Source organism: Myxocyprinus asiaticus, chromosome 29 (assembly GCF_019703515.2).
Source record: "Myxocyprinus asiaticus isolate MX2 ecotype Aquarium Trade chromosome 29, UBuf_Myxa_2, whole genome shotgun sequence".
NCBI classification, from domain to species: Eukaryota; Metazoa; Chordata; class Actinopteri; order Cypriniformes; family Catostomidae; genus Myxocyprinus; species Myxocyprinus asiaticus.
This window is the reverse complement of record NC_059372.1, coordinates 12,481,363-12,501,627: the sequence shown is the minus strand read 5'-3', so window position 1 is coordinate 12,501,627 and position 20,265 is coordinate 12,481,363.

Here is a 20,265-nt window from a genome sequence, read left to right as displayed (position 1 = left end):
AGTTGAAAGAACATGAGGGTGAATAAATGACTGCAGAATTTTCAGTTTGGGTAACACCAACACCAATTTGTATCATGTCTCACAATTTTTTATAAATAAAACTCATAACATAATAAATAAAATTAAATTAAAAAAAAAAACTCTCCAATGAGAGCCAAATAGGCATTCATTGTATTGCTTTTAATCTAAGCATTGCAACCTGATCAAGTGTTCCTGTGTGTCTTTGCATACTTGTTAAAGAATAAATGATTAATCTGCGGAAAGGGGGGTCAGGAAACTTACATGAGCATAAAACAATCATTCCAACTACTGAAGCTAGGATGAATGAATGCAAATCCATCATGGGCTGGCTGTTTATGTATGGAAATCCAGGAGGAAGCATAATTACAGGCTTTAAAGCCAAGGAAAGCACTAAAGCATTACGAGGTGGGATTACATTCTGAAAAGTTCCACCTATGGCCTATACTGGGGCCAACAAGCAAAATAAGACTTAAGGGGGTCAAATGGAGCAAATCTGTCATGCAAATATTAAGTCATAATGTTTTTGCTGACTGTACTGTTTCTATAAGGAGAAATGGAAAAGATAATTTGTGACATAATACTGTAGTTACAATGTGTTTAAAAATGTCTGAACATATATGCATAATCTCATTCTTCCTTCAATTCATGTCTGAATGAGATAAAAACACATGTTGGCACCAGTGTCATATTGGGATTTTCTTTGATCCCAGACTTTCAGAGCTGGGAGCATGTAAAATAAAGAATCATGGTGGAAGTTAATTGGTATTGGTCATAATTAAGGTGTTATTGTGAATGTTGACTGTACAATTTAGTTAGTGCACATTTTGTACAGTGTTGATGAAGAATAGAGATTACATTTGCCAGAATATATCACTCATTTAGCCAGTTTATGAGGAGTCAGGCTCATGGATAAAATACATAGATAGCCTAAATACCAATTACACCAACTACTGCACATCCTTAGTTCATAATTTTGTTGTACAAGCATTACAAAATCATCCTTCCTTCTTGCAAATTTTAACTGAGATAAATACATTTGAAATTGCCCAATGCAAAATCACTTAACCCTCCTATTGTGTTCAGAATCTGCTTACTCTTTTTGCATTCTCAGGTCAATTTTGACCCGGTGGAATTCAAGCTTATAAATCATTCATAACCCGACGGTTTTCATCTAAAACTATATTGTAAGTCATTATTAAGTTCTTAACTGTTCATACATGTAAAATGATTGATATTTTTGGCATGTTAACTAAACCAATATAAAGTTATGTATTAATATGCCTCTTTTTTTTTTAAATAATAAAATGTAGAAATTCTTTGACATTTAAAAATATAAATTAACTACAGCAAAACCAGTGTGATACATGTGAAGACATGTTTTTTATCAACATTTCTGTGATATGTTATCTAAATTTAAAATAATATACAATTTATATTAACATCTAATATGAGAATTTGAATGAATTTCCTATTACTCATAACTGCTCAATACAACTTGATGGTCAGAAGTTATGAAACCAATGTATTCTTTTTCAACTAAACTTCATCAAAAGAACTGTACAACTCAAGTATACAACATTAATACTTATTTACTATGTTTTTAAGCTAAATCTGTTCTATTTACTTGCATGAACTGCTGAATGTTTATGCGTGAGTATGCTGCAAGCTGGTGGACAATCTCCTCTTTCAAGCCCTATTTAGACTAATGCGTGCATGAACTTTTGCTCTCGCCGCACACCCTTTAGGCCGTAGTACCTTTAATTTACAACCCTAATTCCAAAAAAGTTGGGACAGTATGAAAAATGCTAATAAAAACAAAAATGAGTGATTTGTAAATTATATTCACCATTTGCTATATTGAAAGCTCTATATGATGTTTTATCTTGTGAATTTCATTGTTTGTTTGTTTTTTTTGTTGTTTATTTTTGTTTTGTTTTTTTAATGTACAGTAATTTCAAATTAGATGATTGCACCATTCTCCAAAAAAGTTGGGACAGTCGAGTGTTTACTATTGTGAAACATCACCATTTCTTCTAATAACACTTAAAAGTGGAATTTTCCCCCATTCATCCATTATGTAAAACATCATATTATGTGTAGTTGTAGTGCTTTCAATATAACAAAGGGTGAATATAATTTACAAATCACTCCTTTTTGTTTTTATTAGCATTTTTCATACTGTCCCAACTTTTCAGAATTGGGGTTGTAGTTTATTTGTTATGTTTGTTAAATCTGTCATGTCTGTTTTGTTCAGGAATGTGTGTGTGTGTGTGTGTGTGTGTGTGTGTGTGTGTGTGTGTGTGTGTGTGTGTGTGTGTGTGGGTGGGTGTGTGTGTGTGTGTGTGTCTGTGTGTGACTGTATGTGTATGTGTATGTGTGTGTGTGCATGTTTGTAAACAAGATGCAGTCCAAGTGAGAGATAAAAAGGTAATTCAGAGAGTATGGGAAAGTGGCTCAATATAAGTGAAGTGTTTATTTAAAAAAAAAAACAATCTAATTTATCGATGTACAAAAAAATCTACATAATATCATGTGTAAAGCTACAGTTGATGCCCGGGTCAAAATTGACCCGCGAACACAAAAGATATAAAAAATATTTTTAAATGGGTATATCTCTTAAATAATTTTATTTAAAAATCTAAAGAAAATAAATATTGTGTATTTTGATAAGTCTTGACAATGTTCCCATTCTAAAAACTATGTGGTATTTAAAAATTATTATCTACCTCTCCCAGGTCAAAAATGACCCAAGCGCAAAAGGAGGGTTAAATGCATGTCACATTGTAAACACAATTTCTAAACTCATAAGCAGTAACTTGAACAGGATAACTTGAACTTGACAGCCTCATCATCAAATGCCAAAGTCATATTTTGTAAAAGTATATTTTATAAAACAACTTTGAATTATCCAGTGTCCTCACACACAGGATTGCATGATATTCAGCACCATGGACAACACCAGTTCTACCAGCTCTGAAAACCTGGTCGGAGCCCATGGGTGCAAAGAAAAACTAAAAGCTGAATACATAGACCCAACCAATGGCATGATGTGGGGGCGACTGTCTATCTGTCTGACAAATGGAAGACTGGGGAGTCTTTGGGGAGCCTGTTAAAAACAGTCGTTATTTTTGCAATTCCGTTTGGTGGTGATGAGGCACCAATATTACACAATATTATACTTAATCTTTAATGTATTGTTATGCTGACAATACACAGATGAAAGTTGAGGCTAGCTAGGGAACATTATTCAGGATGGAAAAACCTCATCGAATTAGAGCAGCCATATGTCACAACCTTGCAATTAATAAAACTATTGCAGGCGTGTTTCTAATGGAGCGTGGGATTTATTGGGCATTAGGAGTGTAACTCTGCTCCAACAGGGCAATAAAATTTGTCAATCACCAAAGGCCCTTCCTTGTTACAGCCAAAATGAAAGAGTGTGTCCATAGTTTGGAATGTCACATGAAATTGATTTAGTGCATCTTGGATCCTTGTCCTATTTAATATCCCACTGTTATTTTATATACACTGTATAGTAAATAAAACCACAGCTAAGGTCTGAACAATTCCCCCATCTTCCATTGATCAGCCAAACAGACAGTCCCACCCTTAAAGGGATAGTTCACACAAAAATGAAAATTCTCTCATTATTCACTCACCCACCCTCATGCTATCCCAGATGTGTATGACTTTCTTTCTTCTGCTGAACACAAACACAGATTTTTAGAAGGATTTCTCAGCTCTGTATGTCCAAACAATGCAAGTGAATGGGTACCAAAACTTTGAAACTCCAAAAAGCACATATATGCAGCATAAAAGTAGTCCAGTGGTTAAATCCATGTCTCCAGAAGTGATATGATAGGTGTGGGTGAGAAACAGATAAATATTAAATCCTTTTTTACTATCAGTCTCCACATACACTTTCACATTCTTCTTTTGTTTTTGGCGATTCACATTCTCTGTGCACATCACCACCTACTGGGTATGGAGGATAATTTATAGTAAAAATTAGCCTAAGTACTGATCTGCTTCTCAACCACACCTATCATATCGCTTCTTAAAATATAAATGTAATCACTTAAGTCTTGTGGATTACTTTTATATTGCCTCCGTTTTATAATAGCTACTTAGCTGACAAGCTGATTCAAATCATTGTCATTTTTCACATTTCCAGTCAATTTGATTCTAAATTCCTCCCTGAAGCATAAAAACAAGATATTTTCACTGTTTAATTAGATATTTGTTACCCCCTCTCTCCTCCTCAGGTGCGAATGAATTCTGACTTCAAACTAGCTGCGTTTAAAATCGATTCAGATATTTCAACAGACTCAACACGCGCGCGCCCGTCCCATCTTTATTTCCGCATCACCGTGATGCGTTTAATCTCGCGCACGAAATCAGCGGATGAGAGCGCGCGAATCATCATTCCCCACAAAAAGCAACGGGTGTCTCGCAGTTATTTAGCGAGATTACATGGTGTATGGTCTCGTTCAAAAACGTTTTATTTACTCGTTTGCTCTGGATGGATGAGCGCGACTGAAGGGAGATGAGCAAAAGAAATGGGGAGAATGTTGCAAGAAGAACAAAAGTATGGGATTTGCATATTTTAGGTTGTGGAAAAACCTGTGGAGTTTTGACTATAGTCATATTTGACTATGAGCTCATAACAGGTGTTTTTTGGCTTATTAAATTAAAAGCTTGATAAAGCCAAAACTTTTACCAAATGTTTAAGATTGGGGGACCAAATGCAAAAGTTTTAGAATTAGCAATACTTAAACTGTGAAACAATAATAAAACACAAATGAAAACACAATTATGAAATAGCAAAAATGGAAAATGCAACATACAATATCAAACTACTAGCTGTTTTGGTCAACAATAATATTCAATATTTGATGGTCAATCAATATGAGGGTATTTCAAAGCCATTAAAAAGCCTAAAATAGCCTACATGAATAGCCATGTATAAAGATATACTTTTTTTTTTTTTTTTTTAACTTAGAATTTTAGAAGTCCATAAATGGTATTCTTCTCAAATTAGCATCAACAAACAGCAGGTTCACATTGTGACAACTTACCCCATATAGTGTAACAAAATGCCTCACAATATGTCACCATAATTAAATGAAATGCATCTTTTTTTTTTTTTAACTTTTTTTTTCCAGGGCAATAAAAATAGAAGCGTTCAAGCATTTTTGTAGCCAATAGCTTAAGGTATGTGTCTATAAAAAGGCTGACTTTCAAAAATAAACCTACAATAAAAACCCTAATAAGTTGACTTTACTCAATTAATTGAGTAAATGAATTTCCTCAACTGAACTGAGAGATGGTGTCTCTAACTATTGTAATTAATCATATAGAATGAACCAATCAGATTTGCTAATTAAATGTTGTTGTTTCTATTTAATAATTTTAAGTTGAATGGACTCAAATTTAGGTCATATAATAAAACAGCTTAAATAAATATTATAACTGATTCTTGGTCAATCATTAAACTTATTTCCCCACAGAAATGCATAGACACATGTACTTGCACATGCACAAGGAGAACTGAGCTAGTGTTAGAGTCCAATTCAACCAAAGGAGAAACAGATCAAGACATCAAACAACTATTTGTAACAAAATAACTTAATAATACAACAAAAAAGCTAAAACCTATAAATTCTTAATAGCAACTATTTAAATGCCCCTATATGTTCACTTTGACCAAGGAAACATAACAATTAAATAATTCAAGTGCAAGGCATTATGGGTATTCTCCATAGTCTCAATTTTGTACTCAATAGTTTGAGTTATTAACACTTAAAATCTCAAGTCTATGGATTTTTAAGAAAAATAAGTTCAAACAACATGGATATTTGAGTTATGAGCACAAAACTTGACATTTCAGGTAATGTTTAATTAAGACAACTTGATTTTTCCAGTAATGCAACATTAGGGTTTCCAATGTATATTCCAAGAAATATTCACTGTAGTAAAAGTGTGACAACTAGCCCCTGAATTGTTATCACAGTAAAGACCAGGATGTCATGTTTAGGATACAGCAGGACTATAACCAGTGACATGGATTGTCTCGAAGATATGAACAATAATCATATGGTATTAATAATATATCATAGTCCCCTACCCCAACATGTGTGTATGTTAATCTGTAATGTTTAAAAGTGTGTTCAAGAGGCGAGGGAGGTACAGGGCTGGGATCATAATTGGTGAGAAACTGAAAATGTCAGTTCCACTAGCTTAGAATTCTCAGTCTACCGTTTACAAGCTGAGCTTTTTAATTCCCTCCGGCCAGAATGGCAATTTTCTGCTATAGTAGTGCTACGTCCCTGGAATTGCTTATGTTAATAAAGCCGGTGAAATAACTGCACAATTAAGCAATTTTAGTGCTTAAATTTTAATTTGGAAATACTGCCATTTCTCTGCTTAGTCATCCATGCCATGGAAAAAAAAGCTACAGATGTGCACATTTTTTATGTGTCATCTTTTTTTTTTCTCATACATACAGGTGAAGGGTAGATTTGAGATTTGTGTTTGATTGCACAGACTAGTGAAACCAAACTGCTCTTAGTAAAAAAAAATTGTTACCAGTGGCCTTAAAGGGATAGTTCACCTAAAATTGATAATTCTGTTATTTACTCATCCTTATGTCATTTCAAACACATAAGACTTATTTCTTGCATGTAACACTAAAGAGTTATGGAGCAGAATGTCCAAGCTGCTTTTTCCACACAATGTTTCCCATATGTCAAATATCTCCTTTTGTGTGCCATAGAAGAAAGTCATATGGGTTTGGAATGACATGAGGATGAGTAAATGATGACAATATTTTAATTTTGGGGGGTAAACTATCCCTTTAACCTCAATGCTGAAGCATCATGTGAACAAAAAAACATTCTTATTTGATTTTCTTTTCTTTTTATTCCATAAAGAACTAGTGCTACTAATAGTGAATAGTGAAACTATAATTCTAGGTTGAGTGGATTTAAAACAAGAGTACTATACTCAATTATCTAAAATAATTACATTTAAAATAAAAGTCTTCCCCACTGAAAATTCACAGTGCTGTGTTGGGGAAGCTATTTTGAAACCCAAGCTACAAGCTACTCACTTTAAGGAGCTATACATTTCCACTTTCATTTTCACTTTCACTTCAACATTCTTTTTCTTATGTTTTTGGCAAACCGTCCGAAAGAACAGATTCACTAAAACAAATCAGGTTTCCCAACATTAAAGATAAGGGAATCGGTTATTTTAACTGGTTAATTTACACAAACCTTCTGAAAGAATCGATGCACTTAAAGGGATAGTTCACCCAAAAATGAAAATTCCCTCATTATTTACTCACCCTCATGCCAATCCAGATCTTTCTTCTGCTGAACACAAACAAAGAAGAACATTAGAAGAACATTTCAGCATTGTAGGTCCATACAATACAAGTGATTGGGTAGCAACATTTTGAAGCTCCAAAATACACAAAAAGGCAGCTTAGAATGTAATCTATAAGACTCCAGTGGTTATATCTATATCTTCAAAAGCGATATAAGTGTGAGTGAGAAATCAATATTTGAGTCCGTTTTTCCATAAATTCTCCTCCCCGCCCATTAGGTGGTGATATGTATGAAGAATGCTAATTCTAGTCATAGCCACACCTAGTCATATGGATTAATTTTATGCTTTGTCATTTTGGAGCTTCAAAATTTTGGTACCTATTCACTTGCATTGTAAGGACCTATAGAGCTGAAATGTTCTTCTTAAAATCTTCGTTTGTGTTCAGCAGAAGAAAGAAAGACATACAGATCTGGAATGGCATGATGGTGAGTAAATGATGAGAGAATTTTCATTTTTGTGTGAACTATCTCTTTAAATGATGTGGATGTCCCAGTGATATATATGAGAGTGAGGACGGTTTAGGTGAGCGCATTTGATTACTCCCTCGGCACCATTGCTGCATTTAATACAGTGTGACAAATGTCGTGTTTTGTGATGCTAGACAATTACTCGTTGGAAAATCTAGTTACTGGAAAAGCTACACTTTTAGCTAAACTACTCTTGCACTACTGAAAAGTGTAGTTTAGTTAGCAGCATTGCTATTTTTAGTTAACTATTCCCCACCACTGGTGCTACCGTAGATGCACCTTGGTTATTTAGGTGGATTTTCAAGCTCCTTTAGCTTGTTAAAGTCTGTGTGTGCTCAGTGCGAGCACAGCAACAAAACAGTAATTATCATTTGAAAAAGAGTCAGCCCAGAGCAAATCCCTGTCAAAGGCTTTGTGCTGTACCTGGGACTGCAGCCGCAAGATCAAAGGCATTTGAAATACTTCTGCTCTGTCATCATGGAACTTTCATAATCTTCTTATGATAATTCACAGAGGAGGGGAAAAAGAAGACTTTCAAATGGCCTTAGCAAATTCAGTCATGGTTTGTTTTATTATAGAATGAGGATGTAAATAAATAATGTAATGCCATGTCACTCAGAACCACAAAGCTCTTGAGAAACCACAGAAGGCCCTTCACTTTCCTGTATCAGCCGCTGACTGTAATCCTCCATAACCACCTAGGCGTACAAACGATTTTCAAAAATCTTTGACCTGCTCTGATATGGCACGCATCTGTCCAATTATATACCTCTCTACAATTTTCCATGTTGAAATTTTCTCGGTTTTGACATCCTCTATTTTGCAGTTCTCAGTATATGTCTGACCAATTCAGATACAGCTGTAAAAGAACCTTATTTGACTGAAAAGTGTGGTAATTTGACAATGAAAAGACGGTAAGTAAGGGCACTCTGGGCATCTCTTCATATAAGATGAGAGGTTATTTGAGAATTAAAATCCTCAGTGATTTCAATGGTCGATGAGTACGTATTTATCCTACATCCACTGATGATCTGACAAACCAATCACGATAAGAGGAATACCTCTCAAGTTTGAATGACTTGAAACACTCAACGTTTTCTCTCAGCGTGGGGCAATTTGGTCCTTTCTGTGCTTCTCAGGATTGCTTACAACATCAGAATATTGATCAGCTCCTCTGGAAATGCTCCTATGTTTACTAGGAACTGTGCATTTATTAGAATGGAATTTTTACACCAACATATTTGTATAGTGTTGGACTATATAGCCCCACTTACAAATTTAAGGGTATTTTGATGCAGTGTCGTCCAAATGGTTGTATTATGGCTTGTCGGGAGAGTAAACCTCTACTTGATTGTAAAAATGAAGGGAAAAAAGCTTTGAGCGATGATAAAGGCTGCAATTTTGTTTTTAGTCTTGATGCATGATGCACTACTGTCCTCTAATGGATTTAAAGGCAGAAATGTGAAGATTATAGTTTTATAAAAGCACTTACATTAATTCTTCTGTTAAAACTCGTGTTATTTGAGCTATAAAGTTCTTTAAATCATCATTTATTTATTTTTTTTACATTCGTTTTAGGGTTTGTAAACATTACATTGTCATGGCAATGAATTTGTAAAATTGGCTATAACTTTACACAGAAAAGGTTAGTAAGCAATTTTATAACACTAAAATCATGTTAACATGCATCCTGTTTATGTCTTGTCGCTATACTTTTGAAACAGTGAGTATTTTACCGTTTACAGATTGGCCCCATTCACTTCCATTGTAAGTGCCTCACTGTAACCCAGATTTTTTTTTTTATTTTTTATTTTTTTTTTTTTGTGCTAATCATTATTATACCATAAATGCATTCCATTGAGCTTAACTTCAACCTGGATTATTCCTTTAAAACACAACTAAATAATATGAATATGGTTATATGTCAATCAATTTAATGTATAACTTCATACATGCAAAGTACTATGGCTTAATTTTTTTAAACCTTTAATTTCTTCCAAAATGCCATATTAACATATGTTTTTTTTTTTTTTTTTTTTTTTTCATTTTATTTGGTATTGACCAATACTTTCCTTAAGTAGTAGTAACTGATTAATAGTAATTGTAGTAACTGCTGTATTTTGGTCATGAATTTATGTTGGTGTATTGTACCAAAGTTGTTTGTTTGCAAAAGAAAGCCTTTGTGCTCTTAAGCTAAAATTCACATTTAGTGTAAAGCCAGATGAAGGCTCTTGTATAAGCTTATCTATAGAGCCCCTGTGATGAAATGTCACCCTGAATTAACCCCCTTCTGAACGAGCTGAGCTGATAAGTGGAGGAGGGAACTGCATATAGGAGCATGCACCAACTTTCTGTACAAGCTGAATATCTTCAAAGGCTTCTACTTTGAAAAGGCAACCTTGGAGTTCCCTCAGACTGAATAATAGTTGGCTCATTTATTATCAATGATGCTTTGTTTCATTGAAGTTCTAAAGTTAGGAGCAAATGGACAAGGTCAAATTTCAACTTTTTTAAAGTACGATAACACATGGTACATTACTGATATACTGCATTTCATGTGTGTAAGTGACTGTTGTTTAGGGTGACCAGATGTCCTACTTCGTTATTAAATTACGCGATATGTGAAAATGTGAAAGTTTTAATGGTCACAAATAGAGATATTTCATTGTGTAATCACAGAATTACAGTATATGTATAAATGTTAGGGATGCATGATATCATTATCACATCACATTTTTTTCTGTAATATTAAGAAATAACTACCAAAACAAATTTTAAAGCATGTCAAATGCATTACATGAATTTGCAATGTTCTATCATAATGTGTAACAGGTGACTTCTATTGTTTAGAAGTGCAAAAACAGAAGCACAAAAATGTTTTACAAGTGCAAAATAACCTATTTTTACGTTATATAAAGCAACTAATTTTTGTGAGTCAATGAGTTACTTGATTAGAAATTGTTCTATAATAATATGTAAATGATAGTTTTATTGTTTAGAACTGCAAAAACAGTACAAAATAAAAAAATAAAAAAATCACATAAATTGTCATGTTATCATATTAAGTTTTTATCATCATATTTAGTTTTATTAACATTGTATCTTTTTATGTCAGAACACTAAAATAGCTTTGTACCTCATTGTAAATTTTTTAATTCCTAACCAAAACAGTGATCTGATGCCAAAGTAAGACAAGTAAGTGGCAAAATATTGGTATCGACCTATAGTTTTTTGTTAAAATATCTGCAAAATGTTTCATATCGGTGCATCTCTAATAAATGGTATGACAGAATTTTACTTGTAAGAGACAAGTAAAAATGCTAAAGCTACAATAAAGCAACTAAGTGAAAATGTCACTCTCTATAATGAATATAGTTATTATAATAAAACTAAGTGGTTTTCAACTCTTGCTCACTTGGTATAGGTTGTTGGCAAGTAAGCAGGCCTTAGCAACTGCATAGCAACACCCAGGCAACCACCCCCAGTTTAAAGAACAGACACGTCTAAATTATTATTTGTGGTAACCAACATTATGCCACAAATGCTGTCGATTGAGCTTAATTTGTATTGAACCTGGAATATTCCTTAATGCTGAATTCCCTGTTGAGCTCTACACCACCATTATGCGAGATCCACCAATCAGAGAAGGCATTGCTGTAACCTTTGAAACCTGGATCACAGCAAAGAACTTGATAGTGACCACCCTTCCCACAAAGCATTGTAAATAATGTAAGTGAGTTGAACTGTGTCCCAAATGATGCACTATACAATATACAAAATACAATCAGCCATGTAGTGTATGAATTTTCAAAGTGTAGTATCATCTCAAATGGAACACTAATGGTTTATTACTACATGGAAGCATATGCTGCCCATTTTTCAGCTGATGGAAGTGACGTTTCAAATGCACATGATGCGTTGCCGCTAGCTTTAGCATGTTAGCCAACCTCAGTCCAACACTTACATTTCAAATAACGCACATATTCACTCAGCGTGAGGTGATGGTAAAGCATTCAACTCACATTTGTATGGTGCGGTCTTCACAGAAGCTTCGCTAGTTGCTACATTCTCCTTTATTTACAATTGTTTTGTCAGGCAAGCATCACAGGCAGGTAACTTTGCCCCTTTTGTTACAAAGTGCCACGAGAGCTAAGTGCATGAAGTGTCCAACATTCCATAATCTGTTTTTTAGGTTGAAGAAAACCATCATCAGGGTACTCATAGTACACTTCTTTTTATTGCATTTTCAGTGTAAATGTTCTACTTGCACTACTTACACTACAAAATGCCGTAGAATAGTACAGAAGTGTGTGATTTGGAATGCACCTTTATTCTCCTTACACTCTCAAACAATTTATATATTTGTATGTATTGGAATATGTTTTAATAAATGTAAAAAATATGTTTTAATTGTTATATTATACGTTTTCATATACGTTTTGCCTTATATTAAATGTTTAAATGTTATGATTCATTATGAAGATGGCTGGTTTTGGTTCAAGGCCTAAAATCTAAATTCATTTAAATGCCTTCGGAGAAAATTTATTGTAAAATACTCCCAAAACCAAGGCCACTGAAAAAGTAAAGCTTGGTAAAGTCGATTTTATGTGGTGTTATTGCTAAGCAGGGCCGTAGCTAGTGGGGTGAAAGGTGGAAATGATTCTAGGGGCCCACAGATCCAGAAGGGCCCCACAACAAATTCTAAACTGTATTTTTTTAATAGGAAAGGGGCTCAGAGCAATATAGAGTCAGGGGGCCCAGAATAACTTGCTATGGCCCTGTTGCTAAGCACCTTGCTTTGTGCTTTCCCTTTTGCCTCTACTGGTCTAAATACTTTAACAAGGTTACTGTATTCTAGAATTAATATAAAATCCATGCTGGTTTTATCCTGTCTGGCTGTGTTTCAGAAGAGAAGCTGTGCTGTATATGAGAGATATCCAACAGAGAACAGAAGATCAACCAGAGCACCTCTTAAAAAGTCTGACTTTAACATTCTAAATGAGAGACTCTCCTCACAAACATTTGCTATTTTAATATTGCTGAAGGGTTAGGTAAGTTGTGAGGAAGGGTTAAGAAAAGAGTTGTAAAAAAGATTTGTTTAGAAAATGTATTATATTAATGCTCGCAGATCTAATTACATTTTTTTTTTTTTTTTTCACAGTTTTATGAGTGTTTTTATTGCTTGTTTCATCTTTCATTGCCATAGGAACTTGGTTGTCTTTTTTATTCTCGTTCTGTTTAATCTCCAGGACAAAATGTTAACTTTTACTGACATGTCGGATAGCAAAGATCGAGTAACGATTTGTACCCTATTTTCTGAAGAAGATGTAAGTGGTACTTGCCAGTGCAAAACTCATTGGCATTATGCTAGTGTAAAATCTCCTATGGACCGGTTGCGGGTATAACCCATAATATTGACTAGTCCATTCTAGAACTAGACTATTACAGGTGTGGAGTTTGCTTATGCTGATGATTAGTGTGTGGCACTTCCAACCTGCTACTCTGCTGACAATAATGGAGAGAGACTACAGTCAAGACATGTAACAGCTTTAACCCAACTCAGATAGAACAACTATCTGACTTTTAATGCCTTGTGTCTTTAGGATGACCTGCTGTTTTTGGTCTGCTCTTAGATCTCTTCAGTGTCTCTTTGACAGTAGAGGACAGAGGGAGATCAAGAAGCTTTTGATGTGTTGCCCACCAGGCAATGCAGGGATATGGATTATATATATATATATATATATATATATATATATACACACACTGCCTGGCCCCCAAAAAAGTCACCGTTTGGATATAAAAACGCAGATACTTAAGAGCCTATGATTGGATCATTATTGCAGTGATTAATATGTTTCAGCTGGTAACAATTCTTTTATTCTTAACTGATGCAGTGTGTAGCTTCTCATTTCTTAAACAACCTTGTCGGAAAACGGATCCCGTGGTCGTGGAAAAGATGTTACTGTGTTTCAGAAGGGGCAAATTATTGGCCTGCATCAAGCAAAGAAAACAACTAAGGACACTGCTGAAATCACTGGAATTGGAACTGTCCAATGCATTATTAAAACCTGGAAGGATAGTGGTGAACGTCAGCTTCACGGAAGAAATGTGTTCAGAAAAAATCTTGAATGATCGTGTTCGGAGATCACTAAAGCGCTTGAAGTCACATCGTCAAAAATCAACAGTAGAACTCACGGCTATGTTTAATAGTGAAAGTAAGAGCATTTCCACATGTACAATGCAACAGGAACTTACAGGATTGAGACTAAACAGCTGTGTAACCTCAAGAAAGCCACTTGTTAGTGAGGCTAATCAGCAAAAACAACTTCAGTTTGCTAGGGAGCACAAAGATTGGACTGTGGAGCAATGGAAAAAGGTCATGTGGTCTGATGAGTCCAGATTTACCCTATTCCAAAGCAATGGGCGCGTCAGGGTAAGAAGGGAAGCGCATGAAGTGATACATCCGTCATGCATAGTGCCCACTGTACAAGCCTCTGGAGGCAGTGTTATGATCTTGGGTTGCTTCAATTGGTCAGGTCTAGGCTCAGCAACATTATGTGGCAATAAAATGAAGTCAGCTGATTACCTGATTGTACTGAATGACCAAGTTATCCCTTCAATGGATTTTTTCTTCCCTGATGGCACGGGCATATTCCAGGACGATAATGCCAAGATTCATCGGGCTCAAATTGTGAAAGAGTGGTTCAGGGAGCATGAGGAATCATTTTCACACATGAATTCGACACCACAGAATCCTGACATTAACCCCATTGAAAGTCTTTGGGAGGTGCTGGAGAAGACTTTACGGAGTGGTTCGACTCTCCCGTCATCAAGACAAGAACTCGGCCAAAAATAAATGCAACTCTGGACAGAAATAAATGTTGTGACGTTGCATAAGGTTGTCGAAACAATGCCACGATGAATGCACGGCGTAATCAAAGCTAAAGGTGATCCAACTAAATATTAAAGCATGCAATTTTTTTTGGGGCCAGGCAATGTATATTTTAAGCAACATATAGATAAAAAAAAAAAAAAAAAAAAAAAAAAAAAAAGGCAAGCAGTTTTTTTTTTTTTGGAGTGACATGTATCTTTGCCTTGATTTATGCAAAAAATTACTATTCTCAGTGCTCTTTAAAATGTAACTTTCTCTAATACATTTGTGAGAAAACAAATAAAATTTATGTATATATTGTACAGCGTATATTGGTACATTATGCAGTGCACAAACACTGATGTATAGGCTACCATGGGACATCTAGGGACCCCTTTATAAATAAGCTAGATTTTTTCCTTAATAACTTTCAATTAACAGTAATCTCAGTATTGAAACACATCAGAAATGTGTTTGAATTCTCTCATATTTTTACATTAATTTTGTTCTTCTCTCAACAGTGCTGTACTCCCTGTTATGTGTTGAACTGTATGGCACACACTGCCACCTTCTGGCTGAGATAATGCAGTGCAGCACTCTACTCTTAAGCTGGCCTTACAATAGGAGACTCAGAACAACTCCATTTGGGTGGGGGGTGTCACACTTAGTGACTGTAGTTGCTGATCTTTCCATTCTTGTCTTAGGAGAGATGACTGCCTTTGATTTTTCTCAATGCTTCACTTAGCTGTGCATGTTTTCTAACAAATTACCACCGTATCACTTGGTGGCGAATGTGAGGAGAAATGATGATGAAAATTAAAAGGAGAAGAAGCCAGTGGTATGCTAAGCTAATAGGCTAACTGGCTAGCTTGTGAACTCACTTGTGAGAAAACAGAACAGAGACATTTTTAATTTCACCATTTATGCCTTCAGTTTAATAACATGATATGTGACATATAATTTAAAAGTTATTCTTTGTTATATTTACAAAGTTAAGACAACACGAATCATACAGTGATTGCATATAATTTTAATAGTTCTTTTAGCCAACAGAGTGCAACAATCTGGTTCCAGAAGTAAAAATCCCATTCATTTCTTCCATATACGAATTGATTTTCAACGCTAACTTATAAATATTTAAAGACAGACCTACCATGAGCTCCAAGGTTGTTTATCGATGGTATATGTTTCAATTGAAGCCATCCATCTGCATTATTTCAACTTCATTGCTTAAAAATAATCTTTAATAGTAGAATTCCTGTTGAGCAACTACATTACTCATGGTCCAGCAGAAAAAGCTTCACCAATCAGAGAATGCAGCCAACAAAGCCCGCAAAATAAGGCCGGAAGCGGCCGCCCACTCCCAGACGCACTCTGAATGACGCAAACGAGTCGATCACCCTGCACTCTCAAACTACTTATATATTTGTGTTTATCGGAATGTTTCAAAATAAACTTAAACTATATAATTTTTATAATTATAATCAACAACCTAAAATCAATAGTTTTATATATTTTCATAGTTTTATATTTGATTACTTCATTTCCAATGCTTCATGGGATTGTAGTTCGTGCCCTCATGAAAGACGGTAAGTACACAAACTTGTACCTTTGTCTTTTTGTGGGATTTTGAAATACTTTTTTGCCTTCCCTTAAGAAAATTGAGAGTTCATGGCAAATTCGCCACTGATAATTTTCACATGCAAATGAGCTTTTCGGCAAACTTGCGGCAAATTGTCCATTGTTGTCCATTGTGAAGAGCTTCAAACTTCTGGCAAACATTTGTGGAGAATTAAAAGCTCATTTGCATGTGAAAATAACGAGCTGCAAATTTGCTGAAACAAAATCTGTGATGTTGCAATTCACCTCGGAGCTAGTTGGTTTGGTTCATGCTTTACAACTATTTAATGGAGGATTTTTTGTAAAGTCTATGGAAGAAATTAATGGGAAAAATACTTCCGGAACACAGACACTGAATAAGTGGGCAGGGAACTGTTGACTAGCTTTATGATCCAAGGGGGGGCATTACTTGCAGTGGGTGTCTCGTGTTGTGGGTGTTCTTTGTCGTCTTGCGGGACACAGACAAATAAACTTGGAATGTGGTGCTGCTGCGTGAGATGCCAAAAAACAGCAAGATGTGCAACAGTAAAAGACTTATGTTTACATAACAATTAAATAACACAATTAAATAGCGCAAAAACACAATCTGTGTCAATATTCTGCTTTATATTTGAATGTATTTCATTACTCTGTTCCGCAAAGGAACCTTACACAGGGTTTGACTTTAGCTTCTTGGCTGAAGTTACAGTAGGTCTACTTGAGTCTCAGAGTAAGAGGAGTAAAAAAAAAGCCGGAGCCACCACATAAATTACGGTTACTTTTTTGTGGCTTCAGACGCAAAGCTAAGAAGTGATTACATTACTCTCTAATGACTTTATGCCATTGAAATTGTGATATCAGTATTAATTGCCTGTAGGATCTGCAGTCAAGTTCTGATGTTCTGGAAATCTTTCAACAGTACCTTCTCACCAATCAGTCTCTACCCAGCACTTTGTCTTGTCCATCTCACATCAATCTTTCACCTCTTCGCTCCTCATATCTGACCAGTCTATCACCTATAGGAAGGGAAGGTTTCCTAATACATCTGAGTATTGGAGCCCCATATTTGAGGAAGTTTAAAACTGAGTCCATGAATTATTTTTTAAGTTCCAGTTCCATCAAAAACTATGTTTAAAGCAAGAACAGGGTCCTGCAGTGTGGTTTAGAGGCAGAATGCCAACATTTAGCAGGACCTTGAGTTTTTTTCCAGTCCAGTGGCAAAGAATATATTCTCTTATCAATTCCTTTGTGGGAGCACTCAATAACCCTTTTGCTGTGATTAACAGAATTTAATTAAAGTTCACAAGTGTTAGCCCTGGACTGAAAATGATTGTTTTATAAGAAAGGTCTACAGTGGACATGACTACACACAGGAAAGAAAAATAACAAATTGAGATCTCTAAAGGAATATTTCTCTTCAAAATGAAAATTCTCTCATCATTTACCATCACAGATGTGTATGACTTTCTTTCTTCGTCAGAACACAAACGAAGATTTGGCCAAAATGGTGACCAATGCTTTGACGCTCCAAAAAGCACATAAAGACAGCATAAAATTAATCAGTAAGACTCCAGTGGTTTAATCCATGTCTTGTCAAGCGATTTTATTGGTTTGGGGTGAGAACAGATCAAAATATAACCCCTTTTTCACTGTACATTTTGCCATTGCAGTCTCTAGGCACAGTCATGATTTTAAGCTCGATTACACTTCCAAGCACTTAATGCATGCGCAGAGAGAGAGATGGTGCTAGGTAGTGTAATCGAGCTTGAAATCATGATCACCAAGGAGACTGCTGATGTCAAGATTTATAGTAAAAAAGAAGTTACATTTTGGTCTGTTCTCACCAAAAACTGATTAGATCTCTTCAGAAGATGGATTAAACCACAGGAGTTTTATGGATTACTTTTAGGCTGCTTTTATGTGCTTTTTGGAAATTCAAAGTTTTGGTCACCAAAACTGGTCATAAAAGAGCAACCTTTAAATCGATAAAATTTTCTTCTGGGTATGTCTGTAATATACAGATCATTGTCTAAACATTTTTCCTAATATGTAACAGATTAGCTGTAATTCTGGCCCAATATCATTATTTATCATGTAACTTTATCTAATGTTATTTCCTTTATCCTAGAAGGTTTCTACTAAGATAAATGTTTAAAATTGCTCTGTTATCTTTTAAATTAAACACTTGCCTTCTCTTGTTTGGTAGTGAAAGATGACCATGAAGTCATTGACCCATCCTGCTGCTTTAAATAGACAGGCCAAAAAAAGACAGACCTTCATAAACCTCCAAAAGAAGCTTGTAACCTCAAGATGGTCGTTTGAGGGCAAAAGGTCAAGGAGTGTTTCTGGTTACATTTCTGATATGAATGAAGCAGCCTTGTGGAATGCACTTCTTGAATAAAATGGGTTCATATAAAGGTGGTTTTGAGAGAAGCTCTGGCTGATCTCAGTGGAGGCACACTGGTGCTGACTACAGAGACAGTGAAATGTTAGCCAATGCAAGCACTACATAGGCCAGAGAAAACATAACATTAAAAAGTTATTTCTAAATGTCGAGTGAGGCTGGAGTGATTATTTGCTCAGCGATATCTTCAAAGATGTTTTGGTGGGGATGTGGCAGTGCTCTTATCCTCATAATTACAAACTAATATTTTAAACCATCTTAACATAACATCATTTAGCTTATAAGTTGCTTTTATTTAATTGATGTTAAATAAATTGCCCCATAAAGCATTGTTTATTAAACATTTTACAAAGTTGAAGTTAAACTTCATAAATGATTGTATCAATGTGAATGTCACAATTTTTTTTGTGTAACTGGACACAATGGGACGCCTATACCAAATGACCCTAAAACAGAACCTACCATTATGGTGGTGGACAAATCTGTGACCTTTGGATAGGTTGAATGTAAAATTTGGATTGCCAGCACCTCGACCATCACCTTCTTAAAGATTAAACTATTTGTGTACATCAAAAACAATCATGACCATATTTGGCCAAGGTGAGAAAAAAACCTTGAGCAACTGAGGCTTTAGTATTGCCACATTTTGTCCTATAGCACTGACTGCAGGCCTGACCAGGCTGTTAAAAACAGTTTGGCTACACTTCAACTATACATCTAATGCATTTTACTTCATACAACCAATGATGTGTTTTAATGTCACCCAATAAAAGCAGTCAAGGACTCCAGTGAAATTTCACTTATGCACCAATAAGGTTGATTGATTCCCCAGGATCTGCTTGGTGTTATGAAGTGAAGGAATACATGATTTATATTCCCCTTAAACCTTTAAAAAGGAAGCATAAAGTTACAGATTCCATAGTGCGCACAACCATGCCACTCAACTCAACCACAGAGCTCTACTCCCTGAGGCATGAGCTGACTGTTCTTCAAACAAATATTAGTGTAAAAACAGCAGAACCGTGAATATTTAAGGAGATGTTTTGAGCATTAAGCAAATGTCTTTGACAGAACCACAATATCTAAATCTATGTGCATGGCAAACTTTAGGCAAAAGTCTTTTTCTGAGATTTTCCAGTAAAAGGCTTTTTCTTTAATCCTATTGATCCTCAAACGCCATTAACTGAACAAAGAACCTATGGGAAATTATTAGCTGAGATTTAAAGCCCAACTTTATACCCTCCATTCTTGGCAATGAGTAGGCACCTCTGTAACTCAGCAAACATTAGATGCACATCGTGTGTTCTATATAAAACACATATTGATGCATCAGTCAATGTCTGTCTATTCATGTTGACACTTTCAATTCCCCAGTGACCTAAATAATGCAACTCGCACTGCACATGCACACTTGTCACCCATTCAGTGGAACTCAGTTAGTTCTCATTGGACTGCATGCATTTTGCATTTATGTCAAGGTCAGAAATTTAGAGGAGCTCATGCAAAAATGC